Raw genomic sequence first — 19,888 nt, forward strand, 5'->3', positions numbered from 1 at the left:
TATACTTCATAGACTGAGTCTTTTAGGCCCTGCAGGTATCTTAGAAAACACCGAGTCTAATCTCCTTAATTTACAAATGAGGAAGCTGACAACTTGACGTGATTCATAAACCATACAGTGAATAGGGTGATATAATCATTCTCTGTAAAGGTTTTTTTCTATTTGATTTTTAAGTATTTTTTTCTGAATATGAAAGCAATACAAGCTTAGAAAACTAATAAAATTAATTAAAAATAATCCATGATTCATATTCCAACAATCCTAACAGATTAATAAACATGGTTTTAGACTTAGTTCACTTGTACCTCATTTTAGGCCTTAGAAAACAGATGTATTTATTTGGCGAATGGTTATATATTTGTACATATATGCACACGTACATATAGGATTAGTTGATATTATATTCTTTATAAAATATGGTATTCTCACTGAATATTATGAATAGCTTCTGATTTTATTAAAATTCTTTATAAATATTCTTAAATGATGGAAAGGATTTTTACCATAATCATAAAAATAATATTTTTGGGGCTTCCCTGGTGGCGCAGTGGTTGAGAGTCTGCCTGCCGATGCAGGGGACACGGGTTCGGGCCCCTGTCCGGGAGGATCCAACATGCTGCGGAGCGGCTGGGCCCATGGGCCATGGCCGGCCGCTGGGCCTGCGCGTCCGGAGCCTGTTCTCTGCAACGGGAGAGGCCACAACAGTGAGAGGCCCGCGTACTGCAAAAAAAAAAAATAAAAAAAACATAAAAAAAAAAATTTTTTTCACTGGGGAGACATTTAAAATATATATATAATTCCAAAGTAAAACTACCTATTATCCTATCACCAAGAGATAACCACCATTAACACTTTGGGTTTTCTGGGTTTTGTTTTATTTGAGGGGAGAGTGTCTTTTTGCTGTTTATGAATGTGTATATAATAGAGACAAATGGAACAGACATTTTCAGCCCTTGATACATTTGTGCCAAATTACTTTCCAGAAAGTTTGTTCTTATTTAAATTAACAGCATCAGTGAATGAAAATGTTCATCTCACAGTATCCTCACCAACTTCTAATATTATCTATTAAATTTTGTGGCTAATTTTATAGTGGGGGAAAATGGTTATGAATGTGAATTTTAAAAATATTGATGGTTGTGAAAACAATTGCTTATAACTGTCTCATTTTATGAAGCAAAAAAGATTAAGTACATAATATTAAGAGCTCTATACAACTAAACTCTAGTTTATATTTTACTTATTTAGACTATTTTAAACCAAGATAACGGTGGCTTAAAACCTGTTTGCAAAACTGCATTATATTAAACGGAATTGAAAGAACTAGAAAGTACCTGGTAAGGCAGGTCAAACAGCCTCAAATAAGACTTCCGTGGGAGAGACGAAGGCAGCATCTCTCTGTAACCTATTTGTTAATTTGTCTCTTTCCTTCCTACCCTATTTCAAAGAGGGAAGACAACAAATACACTGATATATGCAGCATAATGCAGACAGTCAGATCCTACCTGCAATCAGAATTTTTTAAATGTTCAACTTGGGTATATTTTGAAGCCACTGTTGATTTGGAGGGCTGTACATCAGAGTCACAATTCACGGAACGCTAGAGTCAAAAACCTAAACACTTTCAGAAAACGTTTAATTTCTAGTCCAGTTACTACTTTCCTAAGGCTCCCCTATGCTGTTGTATGTGCCCCTCCCGTCTCTTTGCACCTGAATTTTTAAAAACAAACATTTATGCCCATTAAATGTTCAGTATAAATTACACACCACTGTTGACCTTAATATTGTAACTGAGCCATTGGTGGGAGGGGAGGGGCAGTCACATCTTTGGAACGTGCAGTGTTTGGTGTTCGGAGTTCACAGCCCTGGGAAGGTCCTCTGCCATACCTGAGGGGAGGCACGGCCAGTGTGTGCTATCAGTGTGTAAGGCTACCCCTGGCATCTCTAGATAACTATGTAAGATAAGCCTGGGAGAAGGAGTAAGAGTGAAGTGGAAATGTTTGGATTGTATTTCGTAAACACCAAGACACGTGGAAACAAATGCAAAATGTTGGAATCTATTACAGCCTGTGAATGCAATACAATGCTGTCATTAGTGTTACCATCTGAAAAAACGAAATCCCTTCATACTGAATGTATTGTCTGGACTGTGACTGTTATTCATCAGGGATTAATGCTACCATTGTTCTGGGGCCCTTGTGTTAAAAATGCATGATAATCATGATAATGGAAGCACAGAATTCAAACTCTTTCTCCCAACATTCAAGGCCTGACATAATGTTGACCTAACCAACATTTTAAGCTTATCTCTCTCCTTTGCTAAGCTTTGTTCCAGGAAAACTAGTTACTCAACATTCTCTCCCCACCTCCATGCTTTGTTAGTGTCAGTCACTCCATCTAGAATGCCCCTCTTACCAACGCTATCTGGCAGTTCTGTCTGTCAATCAAGAATCATCTTCTCAAACGTCACCTCCACGATATTTCCCTTGTCGACCTTTTTCTCCACTCCGAGGAAGGTTCTTTGAAGGTAGAAGAAGCTACATCTTACACAATCTGAATGACGGAGACCTTTAACTTGTTCCCTTCCTTCTTGAGTGTAAACTTGTTGCAGGAAAGTGGCTACCCAACCAGGGACTACAGTGGTCAGTATTGTACAGCCAGGGGTGCCTGAATGACTTGTTCTTACTGGTTGAATGTAAGTGGAAGTGACAGGTGTCACCTCTGGGCTGGGAGTTTTAAGTGTGCCTGCGTGAAAAGATGCTTAACGTCGCTAACTATCAGATAAATGCAAATCAAAGCTACAGTGAGGTACCACCTCACACTGGTCAGAATGGCCATCATCAAAAAAGTCTACAGATGACAAATGCTGGAGAGGGCGTGGGGAAAAGTGAATCTCCCTACTCTGTTGGTGGGAATGTAAGTTGGTGCAGCCACTATGGAAAACAGTATGGAGGTTCCTCAGAAAACTAAAAATAGAGGTATAATTCAAAAAGATGCATGCACCCTTATGCTCACAGCAGCACTATTCACAATAGTCAAGACAAAGAAACAACCTAAACATCCATCGACAGATGAATGGATAAAGAAGATGTGGTACATATATATATACACACAATGGAATAGTAAAAAAGAACAAAATAATGCCATTTGCAGCAACATGCATGCAACTAGAGATTATCATACTAAGTGAAGTAAGTCAGAAAGAGAAAGACAAATACTATATGATATCACTTATATGTGGAATCTAAAATATGACACAAATGAACCTATCTATGAAACAGAAACAGAATCACGGACACAGAGAACAGACTGCTGGTTGCCAAGGGGGAGGGGTTGGGGGAGGGATGGAGTGGGAGGTTGGGGTTAAGAGGTGTAAGCTTTTACATATATACAATGGATAACAACAAGGTCCTACTGTATAGCACAGAGAACTGCATTCAGTATCTTATGATAAACCATAATGGAAAAGAATTTTTAGAAAAGAATTAAAAAAAAAAGAAGTGTGCCTGCCTTCTTCACTCTTCCTCCTCTTAGGCAGCTTGAAGCCAAAGATTTTGGTACCCTAGAGCATGGCAGGAACTCAAGATAGGTGAAACCCAAATCCCTGGATCATCAGGTGGAAGAAAGTTGCCTGCTGACCTAAAGCAGCATCAATGAGTTATTAAGCGAGGGTAAAATTAACTTCCATGGGATTAAGCCACTGAAATCCAATGTTTTCTTTCTTACAGAGCTAGAGCCATTTCGCTGACTAATACAACTTGGTATATTCATTTAGTGCTTGGCTCATTCCATTTCATATAGCAGGTGCTCAAAAAGTGTTTGTTAAACCGAACTGAAAATTCAGAGACAAACACAAAGAAATATAAATTAGGTTATACTGCTAGAACATAGTTAGAGATATCTGTTGACACCAAAATGCTCTTCCAACCCTATTTTCTATTTTTTTTTTTTTTTTGCGGTACGCGGACCTCTCACTGTTGTGGCCTCTCCTGTTGCGGAGCACAGGCTCCAGACGCGCAGGCTCAGCGGCCATGGCTCAAGGGCCCAGCCGCTCCACGGCATGTGGGATCCTCCCGGACCGGGGCACGAACCCACGTCCCCTGCATCGGCAGGCGGACTCTCAACCACTGCGCCACCAGGGAAGCCCCAACAACCCTATTTTCTTAAAAAAAAATCCCCTCACCCCAAGTCCCTTGTTTTACATAAGTACTTATACATTGAGATCAGTTGTCACTTATTCTCAGGAAGAGAAAATAAGATGTTTTGAGAACTGACAGTCATTCTCATTGGATATAGGTGCCAAGTTTTCTTCTGGTTATATGAGCCAGATGGCATAACTGTGAAAAATAATGGCAAGATGAAAGATATCCTCTTTGATTGTCAGATACTTGGGTCAGATTTTCAAATAAGACATAATTAGTGCATAGGGGCCCTTGGCCAGTGGCACTTTTATTCACATTCCAATTCGACTTTCATTGTAAAATGATGATGCTATTATTGCTGGTATAATTTTTCAAGGCTGAGCTAAGTTATACAAAAGAGAGATCTCTACTAGCTTCAAGTCCAAAATATCATCAAAACGAGATTGGGACCACCTTGTTTCTGCCCCTGACAGAATCTCCTGTCGCGGTCACTGGGGCGTGAAGACCAAGTGTGGACTGTTGTGTGGACGCTACCTGACAATGCTGTCCCGGGTGGTGCTTTCTGCCGCCACCGCAGCTGCCCCCTCTCTGAAGAATGCAGCCCTCCTTGGTCCAGGGGTATTGCAGGCAACAAGGGTCTTTCACAAAGGGCAGCCAAGTCCTGCCCCTGTACCACCTCTTCCTGAATATGGAGGAAAAGTTTGTTTGGGGCTGATCCCTGAGGAATTTTTCCAGTTCCTTTATCCTAAAACTGGTGTAAAAGGACCCTACGTGCTCGGAACTGGGCTTATCTTATATTTACTCTCCAAAGAAATATATGTGATAACTGCAGAGACCTTCTCTGCCATATCAACAATAGGGGTTCTTGTCTATGTAATTAAAATATATGCTGCCTCTACTGGGGAATTTGCTGATAAACTCAATGAGCAAAAAACTGCCCAACTCGAAGAAGTGAAACAGGCTTCCATCAAACAAATCCAGGATGCAGTTGATCTGGAGAAGTCACAGCAGGCACTGGTTCAAAAGTGCCATTACCTTTTTGATGTCCAGAGGAATAACATTGCCATGGCCTTGGAGGTTACTTACTGGGAACGGCTGCATAGTGCATACAAGGAGGTAAAGAATCGCCTGGACTACCACATCTCTGTGCAGGATATGATGCGTCTAAAGGAACAAGGGCACATGATAAACTGGGTGGAGAAGAATGTGGTACAGAGCATCTCTGTGTAGCAGGAGAAGGAGACAATTGCCAAGTGCATTGCAGACCTAAAGCTGCTTGCAAAGAAGGCTCAAGCACAGCCAGTTCTGTAAATGCATCTGTCCCAATTGAGATAGCTAGAAACAGTTGACTGACTAAATGGAAATTAGTCTATGTGACAAAGTCTTTCTGTATTGCTCTCTACTGAAGTTAGTTTCCCTTTCCTAAAAATGAAAAGTTTGAGTTTCATATAATGAGACAATTAAAACAATCTATGGGCCACTAAGATGTTTCTCTCATCCTTCTTGCTCTGCATTTTGAGTTGTTCCATGATCACTTTTGAATAAGCAGTTTGCTTTGAATAAAATTTGGTACCTGACTAAAAATTATCAAGTTATAGTTTAAATGTGAATTAATTCAACCATCTTGCAAATAAAGTGACAGTTGAAACAAAAACAAAACAAAAATAAAACAAAAAAACCAAGATTGGGTTGTCAGCCCTCCAAATCAAACTTCAGGCTAATCCAGTGTGACTGAACTATTGCATTAGAAAATCAGCGTGTAAAGCTTGACTGAGCAAGAGGAAGGTGATAAGGTAATCAGAAATTTGGCATACAGCTATATAGCTTTTCTTGGAGTTACTCTAATCTCTTCTCAGTGTGCTTCTTTTTCGTTTTTGGCTGTGGCTTGCAGGATCTTAGTTCCCCGACCAGGCATGGAACCTGCGACCCCTGCAGTGGAAGCGTGGAGTCTTAACCACTGAACTGCCAGGTAAGTCCCCACAGTGTGCTTCTTCTTTTTTTTTTTTTTTTAACCTTCTTCACCCATTTTATTTCTCATCTATCTCAATAAACAAGCATCCACATGGAGCCCTATTCCTGCCTCTGTTCAGATACATTTTCTTATGATCTATCTGTATTCCTAGACCATTTAATTTGCCTGGCCAGCCTACTGTACCATCAGATTGTTTTCCATAAAAATATTAATGAACATATATACACTCATTTTTGATAATTTTTTTTTTCCTAAAACAAAAAGCTGTATCCACACTTTCTGACAGCAAGTGGACTAATTATGATTCAGACCCACTTTTGGGGGCCCATTAGTGGTTCATAAAAATCAATTTACTGAGTCACAACCAGCATTTCCAAAAATGAAATAAAATAGAATAGGAAAAACTATTAGAGGGTGTTATACATGGTAGTGGGTAAATACTGATTCATGAAAATTCTATTTAAGTTACTTATATACTAGCATGTACTAGGAGGCAAGATAAAATATTTCTCAATGTGAGCTATAGTAAAAAATGTCTGAAACCTATTGCTTTAGCAGATATTTTTCTGGTTATTATTGTCTTAATAATTTAGCTACCTATTATTGTGGTTTCTTAGGGAGGAGGGAAAACCGGAAAGATCAAGATTTTAATAATTAGTATTGTTCCTTAAGGTAAAATGAAGAAGTAGAGATAATTCCTCAATGAAGAAATAGAATAAAAACTTCAGTAATTCTTTTTACAATGAAAAACTTTGAAGCCTAGTTCCTACAACATCCATAAAATTCATAAGGATATGATCACACTGTCCTAAAATTACATTAATTTGCTTAATTATTAACTTTAAAGGTGAACTCACTTTTTAAAAACAGCTTTCTTGAGATATAATTCACATACTATAAAATTTACCCATTAAAGTGTACAACTCAGTAGTTTTTAGTATGTTCAAAGAATTGTGCAGTCATTACTACAACCTAACTTTAGAATATTTTCATCATCACCCAAAGAAAGCCCAAACCCATTAGCAATAACTCCCAATTCCCCACCCTCCCCAGCTCTAAGAAGCCACTATTCTATTTTCTGTCTCTATACATTTGCCTGTTTTGGTCATTTCATATACAGTTGACTCTTGAACAACGTAGGGGTTGGGGACACCCACGTTCCTTGCAGTAGAAAATCCGTCTATAACTTTCCAGCCAACCCTCCCTATATCCAAGTTTCCGCAACCTTGGATTCAATCAATTGCAAATTGTGTATTACTGTAGTATGAAGTTATTGAAAAAAATCCACGTATAAGTGGACCCACACAGTTTAAACCCCTATTGTTCAAGGGTCAAGTGTAAATAGTATCATACAATACATGCAGTCACAGTAAGACACAGTAAGATATTCTTACTGTCTTTGGGGGCTGGCTTCTTTCACCAAGCATGTTTTCAAGGCTCATCCATGTTGTAACATGTATCAGTATTTCATTCTTTTTTATGGTTGAATAATATTCCATTGTACAGATATACCACATTTTCTTTATCTATTCATCAGTTGATGGACATCTGAGTTGTTTCCACCTTTTGGCTGTTGTCGATAATGCTATTATAAATATTTGTGGACAAGTTTTGTGTAGATATACGTTTTCATTTCTCTTGGGTATATACCTAGGAGTGGAATGAGTCATATAGAAACTCTATATTTAATATTTTGAGGAACGACCAAACTGTCTTCCAAAGTGGCTGCACCATTTTACATTCCTCAGCAGCTTATGAGGATCCCAGTTTCTCCACATCCTCTCCAACTCTTGTCATTGTCTGTATTTTTATTATAGCTATCCTGGTGGATATGAAATGGCATCATATTATGGTTTTGATTTGCAATTCCCTAATGATCAATTATACTGAGCATAGTTTCTTGTGCTTATTGGCCGTTTGTATATCTTTGGACAAATATCTATTTAAATCCTTGGCACATTTTTTAATTGGGTTATCTTTTTCATTGTTATATTGTGAGTGCTCGTGATATATTTTGAATACAATTTTCTTATCACAAATGATTTGCAAATATTTTCTCCTATGGGTTGTCTTTTTACTTCTTGGTGGTGTCATTTGAAGCACAAACCTTTTTAATTTTGAAAAATTCCAATTTTCTATTTTTTCTTTTGTTACTTGTGCTTTTGATGCTGTATCTAAAAAGGCATTGCCTAACCCAAGTTTACAAAGATTTATTCCTATGTTTTCTTCTAAAATTTTTATAGTTTTAGCTCTTACATTTTGGTCTATGATCTATTTTGAGCTAATCTTTGCCTATGCTGTAAGATAAAGATCCAACTTCATTCTTTTGCCTGTGGATATCCAGTTGTTCTGGCACCATTTGTTGAAAAGACTATTAATTTGCCCATCCAATTATCTTGGCACCCTTGCCAACAGTCTGTTTACCATAAATGTAAGTGTTCATTTCTGGAATTTCAATTCTATTCCATTGGTATATCTCTCTCTCTTTGTGTCACTACCACCAAGTCTTGATTACTCTAGCTTTGTAGTAAGTTTTGATATCGAGGATTGTGAGTCCTCCAACTTTGTTCTTTTTCAAGATTGTTTCAGCTATTACAGGTGTCTTCCATTTCCTTTTGAATTTTAGAATCAACTTGGCAATTTCTCCAAAAAGCCCTGCTTGGATTTTTGATAGGTATTGCATTGAATCTGTAGATCAGTTTGAGAAGTATTGCCATTTTAATAATACTGTCTTGTGAGCCACAAACATTGGATGTCTTTCCATTTATTTAAGTTTTAAATTTCTCTTTTTTGGGCTGCTCTTTGAGGCTCATGGAATTTTAGTTCCCCAGGCCCTTGGCAGTGAGAGCACCGAGTGGAGTCCTAACCACTGAACCACCAGAGAATTCCCTAAGTTTTAAATTTCTTTCTAATACTATTTTGTAGCTTTGTGCAAAATACTATTTTGTAGTTTTGTACAAAATACTATTTTGTAGTTTTCGGTGTACAAATTTTACACTTCTTTTGTTAAATTTATCTAGAAGTATTTTATTCTTTTTGATGCTATTGTAAATACAATAGTTTTCTTAATTTCATTTTGGATTGTTCATTGATAGTGTATAGAAATACATTTGTCTTTTGTATAATGTCTTTGTATCCTGCGATCTTGCTGAATTTATTAGTTCTAATAGTGTGTGATTCTTTAGAATTTTCTATATACAAGATCATGTCATCTGCAAATAGAGATAGTTTTGTTTTCCTTTTCAATCTGAATGCCTTTTCTTTTTCTTGACTGGACCTCCAGTACAATATAGAACAGAAGTGGTGAGAGCAGACATCCTTGTTTTGCTCTAAGGGAGAAAGCATTGTCTCTGACCATTTAAGTATGGTGTTAACCTGTGGGTTTTTCTTAAATGCCCTGTATTAGGTGAAGAGTTGACCTTCTATTCTAGTTTGTTGGTTCTTTTTTTTTTTTTTTTGATATCACAGAAATGTGTTGAATTTTGTCAAATGCTTTTTCTGTGTGTATTGAGAGGATCATATTTTTTTCCCTTTATTCTATTAATATGGTGTATTAAGTTGATTTATTTTTGGATGTTAAACCAACTTTGCATTCTTGGTATAAATCCCACTTGGTCATAGTGTGTAATTCTTCTTATGCATTTCTGGAATTGTTTATCTTTTATTTCACTGAGAATTTTTGCATCTATATTTATGAGGGGTATTAATCTGTGGTTTTCTCTTCTTAAGATGTCTGGTTTTGGTATCAAGGTAATTCTGGCCTCAAAGAATGAAGAGGAAGTATTCCCTCCTATTCTACATTTTTAAAGAGTTTGTGAATGGTTGGTATTAATTCTCCTTTAAATTGCCAGTGAAGTAATCTGGGCCTGGGATTTTCTTTGTGGGAAATTTTTAAATTACTAATTCAAAGTCTTTACTTGTTATAGGTTTATTCAGGTTTTCTATTTCTTCTTAAGTCAGTTTAGGTAGTTTGTGTCTTCTCAGGAATTCATCTAAGTTATCTAGTTTGTTGGCTGTTCATAGTATTCCCTTATAATCCTTTTTATTTCTATAAGGTTGGTGGTGATACCCCCTTCTTCATTTGCATCTTCTCTTTTTTTTTCTTGGTCAGTCTAACTAAAAGTTTGTCAATTGATCTTTTGATCAATTTGATCTTTGGATCAATTTGATCTTTCTGAAGAGCAATTTTTGGCTTCATTGATTTTCTGTGTTTTTCTATTCTCTGTTTCATTTATTCTATGTTTACTATTTGTTTTTCATATAGTTCATATCTTTATTTCTCTATTCTTCAATTATTGCCTGCTTTTGTGTTAGATATTTTCTAGTGTACCAGTTTTATTCCCCTGTCATTTCTTTTACTATATATTTTTCAGTTATTTTCTCAGTGATTGTCCTTGGGATTATAATTAACATCTTAACTGGAAACAATCTAGTTTGGATTAATACTAGCTTAATTTCAATAGTATACAGAAACTTTGTTCCAATATAGCTTTGTTCACTCCATCTTCTTTTGTATTATTATAGTCATATAAATGACATCTTTATATTTTATAAGCTCATGAACATAGTTTTATAATTGTTGCTTTATGCAGCTGTCATTTAAATAATATAGGAAAAGTTACACACACACACAACTCCCATTTATACTGTTATTTATATTCACCTATGCTGTATTTACTTGTGTTCTTCATCCCTTTTTTTTTTTTTTTTTTTTTGTGAGTAGATGCATTCCTGAGAAAATAGGGGAAGCCCAGAAGTGAGAACCAATAAGAAAACCCAAATGTTCCTCCCTATACCATGCTATTGATCTAGAAGGCAGAAGTAGAAAGTCCTTGGTAGAGCTTCCCTAAATGTGTGGTATGTCTGGCCTTTTCCTCCATATTCTTGGTACTCAGTATGGTCAAGGGTGAGATCTTTATCTTTTTATGTGGATTCAATTACTGTCTAGTGTCTTTTCATGTAGTCTGAAGGACTCGCTTTATTATTTCTTGTGGGGCAGATCTACTAGTGACAGATTCTCTCAGGTTTTGCTTATATTTATTTGAATGTCTTCTCCATTTTGAAAGGATATTTTGCTGGATGTGCAATTCTGTTTTTTTGTTTCAGCACTTGAAATATGTCATCCCACTGACTGCTGGACTCCATAATTTCAGATGAGAAGTCAGCCATTAATTTCACCAAGGATCTCTTGCACATGATGTGTCATTGTTCTCTTGCTACTTTCAAGATTCTCTCTTCATCTTTGGCTTTAGACAGCTTGACTATGTGTATTTCAGCATGGATCTCTTTGAGTTGATCCCAATGGAATTTGCTGAGTTTCTAGGATGTGCAGATTGATCTTTTCCATCAAGTTTGGGAAATTTTTGGCCATTATTTCTCCAAATATTCTTTCTGCCTCTTTTCTCTCTTTTCTCCTTATGGGACTCCCATTATGCATGTTCTGGTTAATTTTCATTTCCTTATTCAGATTTTTAAATGCAGGCATAAGTACTCCTATAGGTATACTCCCGTAGGTGAAACTGCTACGTTATGGTAGTGACATTAAGAACTTTGATAGCTATCACTATTTGCCTTCTCAAAAGTTTATAACAAGGCACTGTATATCAGCAACGTATGAGCAAGCCCATTTCTCTTAGGGACATTTTATTGATTGGAGGTTTTTTAAAATTATTGGATGAGGTGCTTATTTTCAGTTGGGCTGTAGTTCCTTAGCTGTATCTTACTGCCTCTCAGAATCTTTTTATCAATGGTGCTATTATTTCTAGTTCCTTCTAGAATCATCCTCAGAAAACATTCATGAAGAAGAAATGATGGGCATATTTCCCAATGCTTTTTTGTTCTGTCTAGCTTTATTTCTCACTAAAGAGAAGTCTATTTGTTCTAAATTACATCTGTCTCAAATGCTAGGCAGAGCTGTGGCCTTTCTCTGAGCCCTCAAGGCCACGAGGAGGCTTATATTATAAACACAGTTTTGTTAACTGCTTTTTTTCCACTCAACCACCTCATGTGAATATTTTCCAGTGAATTCTACAATTTATAATGGCTACAGTCATTCATAACTGCAAAAAGAAACACTAATATTGCTCGTTTTGTTAGTTTCTGATTCTTCCCTGTAATAAATAACACTGCAATGATTATCAGTAACCTCCAGGCGAGCTGAAGTCCTGTCTATTTTATTCTTTGCTGTATTGCAGCATCTAGCACAGAGTCTGCCTTATAAAAGACACCAATAAGTGTGTGTAGAATGAGTAAGTGGTTGAATAACAAGCTTTTATGTACGTATTATATGTAACAATACAAATGTGATTATTTCCTTCAAAAAAATAACCCAGAGGAGAAATTGATGGGTGGGTAGATCTATAGTTTTTAAGCCCTTGGCCAATGTTTTCAAATTGCCTACAGAAAGATTTTGCCAATTTACACACCCATTGGTATATAAGAGAACACCTTTTTCTCTACTCTGGCCAACTGCTCGTTTGTTTAAATCTATGCAACTAATGGTTGAAGAATAAGCTATTCTTAACAGTTTTAATGTGCATTTCTTTTAGAACAAGTGATGTTGAACTTTTTAATGTCTTTCGCCATTTGCTCCTTTAACCAGCAGAGCTCATCACTCTGGGAGGAAGGCTGGTCTCTTTGAGTCATGGAGGCCACAACCTGGGGCTGCTCAGGGAATGAGAAGGCTGTTCTGTGACCGTCCCAACCCACTTGCTTCTCAGGCAATCTCACAGGGTGTCATCCTCATTGATAGGAAGAAAAGCAGGGAGAGGTCTAATTGTACCTTGCTTCTGGCACCACGACCTGGGCAATTCTGGTTTACCTTCTGGATCTTAGGAACTTAGGGGGAGGGCTCTCACTGCCACCACCTCCACTGACGTTCACCTTCCTCTAGGCAGACAGTCTCCAAGCTTTTTGGGTTTGGCACCCATGTTGGCAAACAATTTTTAAGCATGCCTTTCCAATATATGTCTGTCAACTAATAAAGTCTATATATGTCCAGTAATGTTAATGTATTAAATACATATAAAGCTATCACATGAAACTTAGCATTTTAAAGGGTGAGATTAAAAAGATCTATAGAACCAGCAGTTCCAATGTTCCTTCTTGCTCAGTGATATTTCCCTTTGGGCTCCCCCACTTTGGAGTCCAGTGCTCTAGGGTATTTGTGGGAAAGTGGGTCGTCTCCTGTCTGAGTAGGTGAGTTGTTTACACAATTCTTAGGGAGCTTGACTTCCTTCGCCACTGTCCAGTTGGCTATATAGACCAGCACTTTTTATGGGGTGCTGAAGAAGGGCACTTTAATTACTGTTCCGTCAACTGCCCAGTGCCCTCTGATGAAAACATTTTATAAGGGCCAAGTGACAGTACTGGCTGTCTTTCCCACTCTCCTCATTATCTGGCTGCCTTGCAATCAGCAGCTAATCTGCTTATTCAAAGAAGGCCATGACATTTGAGTAAAGGAAGGCAGCAGCGGGAGCCTAGTCAGGACCTACACTTTGCTGTTAGATTTTGCATTACAATGATGGAACTGAGCAAAATATTTGTATCACATCATACGGTGTAAACATGTAAGGTCTCTGTACAGAGAAATACACATGTAAAATAATGTAAAAATTCAACTGAACTAATAAAGGAAACAATATGCAAATAAATATTATGAGACAATTTCTTTGTAGTAAAATTTACCACCAAATGTTTCATGGAAATAGCTTTCCCCAAAGAAAGAAGAAAAATCCTCTAATAGACTTTAGTTGAAAACTTTGGTGTGGGGCGTGGAGCAGTGCAGCGAGAAGGCTGATGTATTTGAAAGACCAAGGAGCTCTGGAGACAGACAACTGGATTTGAACTAGGTCTAGACCCCAAGCTTGCCATGGGTTACAGTGTGACCTTTGACATTGAGATTTTTCTTTTAATAAGAGGAGATAATAATCCCCTTAGCTCACAATATTATGAAAATTAAATGAGAGAATGTCCACCAACCATTTTGCTTATGGTATTGCTCGATAAATTTTGGTGGTTTTTTTTTTTTTGCCAGACCATGCAGAATGTGGGATAGTTCCCTGACCAGGGATCAAACCCACACCCCCCGCAGTGGAAGCACAGAAAGCACGGAGTCTTAACCGCTGGACCACCAGGCAAGTCCCTGCTTGTTTATTCTTTCCTCACCTTTTTTACTGTTGTTTTTTTTTTTTTTTTTTTTTGCGGTATGCGGGCCTCTCACTGTTGTGGCCTCTCCCGTTGCGGAGCACAGGCTCCGGACATGCAGGCTCAGCGGCCATGGCTCACGGGCCCAGCCGCTCCGCGGCATGTGGGATCCTCCCGGACCGGGGCACGAACCCGTGTCCCCTGCATTGGCAGGCGGACTCTCAACCACTGCTCTACCAGGGAAGCCCCTCCTCACCGTTTTTAGACCATGGGAATTTCTTTCATGCCTGTTTATGCCCTAACTTCAAAGTTTGCCTCTTTTTTATTTCAGCATTAATGATGTAGAACATTTTTCCTAGAGCTGCTTTAACTACTTTAAAAATGTCTTAAATTTGAAACTTCTATTTTAAATGTCTCTGTTCTATTTGACCATTTCTAAGGCTGTAAAATGCAAACACATGGGTTTATTCTGATGAAAGTTAGTGCATCTGCACTCAGCTACTTCCATAATGCAATTGGCATCAGAATTACTTTTAGCCTCATATGCTGATTTTTTTTCTTTTTTTAATTATAGGTAACTCTAGTGTTCTAGAAATTCACATATCCAGCAAAACGCACACCCACACCCACTGAAAAACCCCTGTTTTAGGAGAGAGCTTCTCCACCCAGCTCTTTCTGTTCAGCTTTTCTGTGTTCCTTCTTCAGTTCTGCAAATACAGGTTTATATTTAGCCCCCTTTTGATACTCCATATGTTCCTTCTAAAAACATTTCCTATTAAGGACTTTTCAATGGCTGATCTCTTGGAGAACTACTGAATGAACATGACCCGGGGTAGGTGTGAGTGAGGTTTGTCCGCAGGTGGCATCCCGACCAAACCATGAGTCAAGGAAGCCCCTCAGGGAAAGTTCTGGCCCACAGCTCTCCCGTTTTTCCGGAAAACTTACTGCTGATGACCAGAAAGGGTCAAACACGGTGTGTGTGGGGTCAGTGTCACTTCCCTTTGCCCATGTTCTCCACTCTGAGGGGAGGGTGAGTGGACAGCCAGAGGATGGGAAAGATGGAGTCCCAGCACCACAGACAAGAGGTAGCCAACCTACTGGCAGGGAGAGGCCAGCATGCCTACCTGCCCAGGTTCAGGGTGGGCAGGGGCTTCCCAGTCTGGGCCCTGACTCCAGACTGAGGTCCTCTAAGGGAGATGACCCTGGCTGCCTGTTCTCAGGGCAACCATTTACGCTTGGCCTAAAGGACAGGAGGAGCGAGGGGAAGGGTTTTGAAGCCAGTGAGACTAGCCTTGGAGTCCTTCCACTGGGCCTTTGGAATCACTCTGGGCCTTGGTTTCCTCATCTCTAAAGTGCATACAGTGCATGACTCATATGTGCTTTACTGCGGTGGTCTGGCACTGAACCCGTAATATCTCCAAGGTACGCGTGTACTGCAGTAAAGCAACTCGCGTGAATTTTTCGGTTTCCCAGTGCATATAAAAGTTATGTTTACATGACACTGGAGTCTATTGATGTGCAACAGCATTATGTCTGAAAAAACAACGTACATACCTTAATTTAAAAAAACTTTATTGCTGGACTTCCCCGGTGCTTCAGTGGTTAGGGCTTCGTGCTTCCACTGCAGGGGGTACGGTTGATCTCCCTGGTCCAGGAACTAAAATCCCGCATGCTGTGCATAGTGAGGCCAAAAAAACCCCACAAACCTTTATTGCTAAAAAAAGGATACCCATCATCTGAGCCTTCAGCAAGTTGTAATCTTTTTGCCTGTGGAGGGTCTTGCCTCATGCTGATGGCTGCTGACTGATCAGGGTGATGGTTGCTGAAGGCTGGGCTGGCTGTGGACGTTTCTTAGAATAAGACAACAGGGATGTTTGACACACTGATTGACTCTTCCTCTCATGAACGATTTCTCTGTAGCACGCGGTGCTGTTTGATGGCATTTTACCCACAGTAGAACTTCAACATTTGAGTCAATCCTCTCAAACCCTACCACTGCTTTATCAACTGAGTTCATGTAATATTCTAAATCTTTTGTTGTCATTTCAACAGTCTTCACAGCATCTTCACCAGGAGTTGACTCCACTTCAAGAAATCACTTTCTTTGCTCATCCATCAGAAGCAACTCCTCAGCCGTTAAAGTTTTATCAGGAGATTGCAGCAATTCAGTATCATCCTCAGGTTGCACTTCTAATTCTAGTTCTCTCGCTATTTCCACCACATCTGCGGTTACTCCCTCCACTAAAGTCTTGAACCCCTCAAAGTCATCCAGGAGGGCTGGAATCAACTTCTTCCAAACTCCTGCTAATGTTGGTATCTTGGCCTCTTCCTATGAATCACTAATGTCCTTCATGGCCTCTAGAATGGTGAAGCCTTTCCAAAAGGTTTTCAATTGACTTTGCCAAGATCCATCAGAGGAGTCACTATCTCTGGCAGCTATAGCCTTATGAAATTTCTTAAATAAGACCTGAAAGTTGAAATTGCTCCTTGATCCATGGGCTGCAGAATGGCTGCTATGTTAGCAGGCATGAAAACATCATTAATCTCACTGTACATCCCCATCAGAGCTCTTGGGTGACCAGGTACTTTGTCAATGAGCAATAATAATTTGAAAGGAATCTTTTTTTTCTGAGCAGTAGGCCTCGACAGTGGGCTTAAAATATTTAGTAACCCATGTTGTAAACAGATGTGCTGTCATCCAGGCTTTTCTGTTCCATTTACAGAGACAGGCAGAGTAGATTTAGCATCATTCTTACGGACCCTAGGATTTTCGAAATGGTAAATGAGCACTGGCTTCAACTTCAAGTCCTCAGCTGCAGTAGCCCCTAACAAGAGTGTCCGTCTGTCTTTTGAAGCTAGATATTGACTTCTCTCTAGATATGAAACTTCTAGACGGCATCTTCTTCCAATATAAGGCTGCTCCATACACACAGAAAATCTGTGGTTTAGTGTAGCCACCTTCGTTAATTATCTTAGCTAGATCTCCTGGATAACTTGCTGCTTCACCTTGCACTTTTACGTTATGGAGAGAGCTTCTTTCCTTAAACCTCACGAACAACCTCTGCAGCTCCCTCACCTCTCTCAGCCTTCACAGAATTGAAGAGAGTTAGGGCCATGCTCTGGATTAGGCTTTGGTTTAAGGAATGTTGTGGCTGCTTTGATCCTCTATCCAGACCATTCAAACTTTCTCTACACCAGCAACAAGGCTGTTTCGTTTTCTTACCACCCAGGTGCTCACTGGAGTAGCACTTTTCACTTCCTTCAAGAACTTTTCCTTTGCCTGCATAACCGGGCTAACTGGTGCAAGAGGCCTAGCTTCTTGGCCTCTCTCAGCTTTTGACATGCCTTCCTCACTAAGCTTGTTTCTAGCTTTTGATTTAAAGTGAGAGACGGCGACTCTTCCTTTAACTTGAAAACTTAGAGGCCACTGTAGGGTTATTAATTGGCCTAATTTCAATATAGTTATTTCTCAGGGAATAGGGAGGCCCCAGGAGAGGGAGAGAGATGGGGGAATGGCTGGTCAGTGGAGCAGTCAGAACACACACACAATACTTATGGATTAAGTTTGCTGTCTTATATGGTTGAGGTTCGTGGTGCCCCAAAACTATTATAATAATAACATCAAATATCACAGATCACTATAACAAGTATAATAATAAAGTATGAAATATTGCAAGAATTACCAAAGCGTGACACAGAGACACAGTGAGCAAATGCTGTTGGAAAAATGGTGCCTATAAACTTGCTCGACACCTATCTCATCAGCACATCTTGGATTCCCTTTCAGTCCTTTGTCTTTATTCTTTTGCCTTCATTTTCAGTTCTTTTCATTCCAGTTGCTTTTTAAAATTTATGATTAATTTTTAAAATATTTATTTACTTATTTATTTGGTTGCACCAGGTCTTGGTTGCGGCAGGCAGGGTCCTTAGTTGTCGCATTCGAACTCTTAGTTGCGGCATGCATGTGGGATCTAGTTCCCTGACCAGGGAGCGAACCCGGGCCCCCCGCATTGGGAGCATAGAGTCTTAACCACTGCGCCACCAGGGAAGTCCCTGTGATTAATTTATTTTATTTATTTGGCTACGTCTGGTCTTAGTTGTGGCACATGGGATCTTTCGTTGCAGCACGCAGGCTTCTGTCTAGTTGTGGCGCGCGGGTTTCGTAGCACGTGATCTCAGTAGTTGCTGCGCGCAGGCTTAGTTGCCCCGTGGCATGTGGGATCTTAGTTCCCCGACCAGGGATCAGGGATCGGATTGAACCTGCATCGCCTGCACTGGAAGGTGGATTCTTTACCACTGGACCACCAGGGAAGTCCCTCATGCCAGTTGCTTTGATTCCAGTTTGACCCAGTTGATTCATTCCAATTGACACCAGTAGGCAGTGGGTTCTGCTTCTTCCTTTCTAGATACTTTGTTTCCATCTTTGCTGAATGTTACCATATTTATTTACCTAGAGCTAAAAGCCCCTTGAAGAAATCACCACAACCACTGGAGGAGACAGGTGTTCCTGGCCTGGCATGTTCTGGAAACCTCCTTCCTCCAGCCTTCCTCAGCCTCAGTGCCCCCGAGGGCCAGGCCAGTGAGCACTGTTCCTTCCCCTCTCTGGGAGGGGACAACAGTGAGGAAATAGGTAATAGCAAAGTTAGTAAATGCTTCCTGTGTGCAAAGTACTGGGGTAACCACCTTCCTCCTCATATCAAGTGGGTAGGGTCATGGTAAGATGCCCATTTTGCAGATGAGGAAAATAAGGCACAAAAATGCTAGTTCATTGGTCAAGGTCATGCAGCTAGAAAGGACACAGTCAGGAGTTAAATCCAGACCTTTGACTCCAAGCCTGTTTTCTTAATTCTTCGCTCTAAGGATACTCAGTAATATCCATTTCCGTGTTCAGTGAGCTCTTCCATACATCTCCTCCTTTGGTGCCCACGGCAACCCTGTGTGGTGGGTATTGTCATCAACCCCATTTACAGATGAGGAAACCGAAGCTCAAGGCGTGGCAGTGACTTGCCCAAGGCCCCGTGACTGGGGACTAGTGCAACTGGGACTCGAGTCCACATCCTGCAACCCCAGCACCCCACTCTTCCCCTGCCCCGCCGTGCTGCAGAGCGGAACACTGGGCTTGTGCAGAGGTGGTGCTTTCGAATAAACTGAACCCAAAGTTGCAGTAAAGCTAAGTAGGCAAGAGCATAGGAAGAAGGAAAGGCCAGCTTTCTGAGAAGCTGCAGCAGCCTGGGGGAGCCTGGTGGCTGAGTGGAGGTGGTGGGAAAGGGGCGAGACCAGAGACTGGTGCCCTGGTGGCCCAGACAGAAAGGCCTATTTAAGCCCAATGCCCAGAGAAGTCTGGTGTCCAGGAGAAAGGCAAGAATCTGGCGCTGGCCAGAGTCGCTCAGAGAGAACAGAACATGTCGGATGGGCGCAGAGAGCAGCCAAGGGCAAGGGCAAGCCTGCATCGCTCTTATAATCTTGAATTTTTAGATAACAGGGGACTCTTGGACTTGTTTGAAGGCAAAAAGGATAGGCCGTTGGTGGAACAAGTTGGGGAGCAAGCCTCCCTAGAACTGGAGAGGTGACAGAATTCTTAGGGCCGGGTGGGGAGCAGACACCTTTTCATCGTAGGATGGACAAGAAA

General features: G+C 40.0%; 2 pseudogenes; one reads left to right on the forward strand and one right to left on the reverse strand.

Moving 5' to 3' along the window:
• The window catches only part of LOC149748525 (centromere protein N pseudogene), a 55,045-nt pseudogene that overhangs the window by 26,477 nt on the left and 8,680 nt on the right, over positions 1–19,888 (reverse strand).
• On the forward strand, positions 4,587–5,746 carry LOC115802104 (ATP synthase peripheral stalk subunit b, mitochondrial pseudogene; annotated as a pseudogene).

The sequence above is a fragment of the Delphinapterus leucas genome, chromosome 8 (assembly GCF_059928025.1).
Source record: "Delphinapterus leucas isolate spDelLeu-1000000601 "Yukka" chromosome 8, BTC_Dleu_Yukka2, whole genome shotgun sequence".
NCBI lineage: Eukaryota > Metazoa > Chordata > Mammalia > Artiodactyla > Monodontidae > Delphinapterus > Delphinapterus leucas.